General features: G+C 42.7%; 1 pseudogene; it reads right to left on the bottom strand.

Moving 5' to 3' along the window:
* Positions 1–1,250: 1,250 nt before the first annotated feature.
* On the bottom strand, positions 1,251–2,657 carry LOC138520486 (zinc finger MYM-type protein 1-like; annotated as a pseudogene).
* Positions 2,658–3,684: the final 1,027 nt, after the last annotated feature.

The following is a 3,684-nucleotide window of genomic DNA, read 5'->3' as shown; positions in this document are numbered from 1 at the left end:
ATGAGACGAGTTTCTGTATTGGGTTTGCACAATTAGTAACATACTGCCCAGATAATATACAGCTTAAATTAAATCTCAACTAAACCAAAACTTTCCTTTCCTGGCTTTAAAAGCTGCAAATTTGTGAATCACGTCATCGAAATCAACGCCTTTCGCCATATCTCTTTCAATTGATAATATCGCAGGATCGGAAAGCCTTGACTGTCCCACGGTAGATGGCAAATAGTTCTTTATATGTTTCAGCTTTGAAAAACTCCTCTCACATGAAGCCACGGACACACAGATCGTAAGACATTATTGTAGGCTTAGCGAGAGGATGGGTAGAAATTTTAAGTAGTCCCATTCTGCTATGAATTTCAAAACATCAAATAATGACCAGTGTTTGGCTTCTTCGAGATCAATATCTGCTGCTTTCAGGTGCCTTTTCAGCCTTGGCATTTCTATTAAAAGCTCACTCTGGATAACTCATCATAGAAAGTGGTCAATTTTGGAATGGACACCAGTAAGTCATCTTCAGTGGCAGATACAAGACTCTTGGCTTGAACAGCCTTAAACATGGATGCTACTTCCTCTACGGCTTTTGATCTGATCTGGAGTTCAGAATGGAAACGATCAATAAACTCAAGCATTCCCCTCTTGATATCTTCTTGCACAGTGAGTTCAGCGTCCCTTGATTGCTCCCCTGTCATCCTCTTCTTGAACCTGGATCTTCTCTGTACTGAAATTCCTTATTGGTCTGATTTTAAAAGTGCCCGTTCGATTGCATAATCCACTGGGTGACTGCGCTTCTCGTGCAGAAAAAGTCTTAGCGTTTCTAGCTTTGTCACCACCTTGTCAAGGGGTATACCCTTAGTCTGCAGGTACTGCTGTGTAAGATTAACTTCCTCAAGTGCATCACACCAAAAGTAAAGGTAGCACGGAAACATGAAATTGCAGACAGCAGCAAAAGACCTTGTGCTGCACCTCTTGTGTCCACATTTTCTTGAGGATCACATAGAGCTTCAATCGCCGCCACACATTCATCATACTTTTCTTTCACTGGCCTAGTTGCCGCACGATGAGCACTCCAGCATGTTGTTGATAGCCGTTTCACTGACATTCCAGTGTGTTCAATTAAAACATCCCATCGATGAGTGGAAGCAGCAAAGAAGGAAAACACTGTGTCAAGAGTTCCAAAAAAAGTCATGCATGATGCATTTTCAGCAAAAGAGTGTTGGCCACACAAGTTAAGAGAATGGTCCACGCATCCATTAAAAATATTTCTTGTTCTTTATTTTCAGAATGGCTTGTACCCCTCCATGGATTTCAGCCATGGTGGCAGCAGTGCATTATCGTAACCTTGAGCGCGGCACATCATTATGTCAAGTCCATCACTTTCCAAATGTTTAAGCATGTCAGAACTGAGGTCAGCAGCTTTTTTCCCCTTTAAAGGGAAAAATCCTAAAAACGCTTCTCTCACTTCAACTTTCCCATTGTGGATTTTCACATATCGGATCACCTCGGACATCTGGTCAGTGTGTGATATGTCAGGTGTGCTGTCGAACATGATCCCAAAATACTTTGCAGACTTTATATCCAAGACAATCAACTCCTTCACATGATTTGCCAGAACATTTATAAACTCATTCTGAGTTTTTGGTGCAAGGTAAGATACTAATGCTTTAAATTTACATGTGGTCTGCTTTAATCTCATTACATGCTCTTTAAGCACTGGATCATATTTAGAAAGCATCTCAACCATCTCAAAAAAGTTCCCTTTATTCAATGAAAAGTCATCTTCCTTGTGGCCACGGAATGCCACATTCTGCTTGGCAAGAAACAGTGTGATATCAAGCAACCTTTGCAAGGCGTCCCTCCACTTGTTTTTCTTCATATCCATCATAGCAATACTTTCGACGTCAATTGTTTTGTGCAGCCTAAGTCCTGCTGCCAAAGTTTTCCATTGTTCAAGGCAACGTAGGTGCTCTTCGGATGTCTCGTGATTATATACTTTCAGGCTCAGTTTCCACCACATCTGAAACCCAGTCACAAATGTTGATGTCGTATCTATAACATTAACAGCAAAGAGTCGGCGCCAAAATCAATATAATTTCTCACTGATGAGTGAGTAAACCATCCATGATCGCAGCATTTTCTTGCCATTTGGCATCACCTTGTAAAAGCACTCCTTTGATAGCTGACGCTCATCTCTTTTTGCTTTTGCATCTTGCCTGATTCTGGGTGAAGAATGCGACCTCCCTCTTGTTAGAGTAGGTCCTCTCTTTGGGGAAGATGAGATTGGAGGGCAGATGGCCATCTTCAGAAGGTCTGGGAAGCACATTCTCCTGCCCCAATCCCGAGCAATCAGGATCATTATATTCCCAAACTTCCTCAACCTCCTTATTACGGGAGGCAACACTGAAAGGCCCATCTTTGTTCTGAAAAGAAGCACTTCCTCTTTTGAGGATTTCAACCCGAGAATAATCTGGTACTGGTATATTGCAGAAGGAAGCATCACTTAAAATATTCACATTTTTCTCCTTAACTTCCCTTTCCATTCCTTGCTTTGCCACAGAATGCATGCTGGCATCAGAAGACTCAGCATCATCAATTGGAGACCGAGGAACCGTGTCTTTTGATGAACCCTGGACATCTGGTCTCGCGACATGTAGAAGCATGGATCCAGCCAGTGCTTTTTGTGATTCATCCCTTTTCCTTTATGCTTTTCTTTGCTGGCTTCCACTTGGCCTCTTTGATGTATGACCTCCATGTGGCATGACGCAATACCCTTGAACAATAGAAATGTATATTACTGCTTAAATGCAAAATTTCTTAAATTATTCGATTTCCAACATTTATTTGGATATCTTTCTACACAGGTAGAATTACAACATTAAACATTGATATTCATTGTCATCGTTCCCAGACCTGTCACAGTAGGGATTCCTTGAAACTGCTTCAGAACAACAGCAAAAAACATGCACAGTCTGCACTTTATATCCCAATGAAAAGTCACAGTTGGTTATACAGATACAGATTTGTGCCTAGCGACAAGAAGCAGGCCTGGAATCGTGAGTTATAGTGTATCGCCGCTACTGGCTTTTACTGCAAATGCTATTTGAAATGTAACGTGATGGCCAAGCCAGAGCCTTAGCCCCCACTCCTCTCCTCCCTGTGTCTTGGTGCAGGAGTAGATGGTGCGCCAGGAGACTGGCAGACTGGGCCCTGACTTGGTGACACCCGATGTCGCCTGTATAATGAATGCCCACAGCGCACCTATACTTCAAACGCCCTAGAAAATGGGTAAACATTGTGCACAATGTTAGAGGCTGTGCCAGAAGTTGCCATACAAACCCAAGTCCAAAAAAAAGCAGCACCAGCACTGTTATAGAATCTCTGTCCCCTTGGCAAATGCGCACTGTCCTGTGCACTTTCTTCAGTTGGGAAAGGCAAACTAGAAGAAATGTGCTGTGCATGTTTCACTTCCGGCTACTTCAGCTCATGTGACATCCACTCCGCTCCCATTGATTAGCTCACAGCCATGCCTACTTTTTATTTAGGACTTGAGCTCTGTGATAATAACAAACCAATGAAACAACCCCTAGTTTGAGTCCTAGAACCACCTGATGATACTTTGAACTTTGAAAAGTGTGCCCAGGATATCATAGATGGGCACAATGCAGACCCTGACGAGGGATGCTGCGG

This window comes from Ambystoma mexicanum, chromosome 13 (genome assembly GCF_040938575.1).
Source record: "Ambystoma mexicanum isolate Mex_15411 chromosome 13, UKY_AmexF1_1, whole genome shotgun sequence".
Taxonomy (NCBI): Eukaryota; Metazoa; Chordata; class Amphibia; order Caudata; family Ambystomatidae; genus Ambystoma; species Ambystoma mexicanum.
This window is presented reverse-complemented; position numbering and strand designations above follow the sequence as displayed.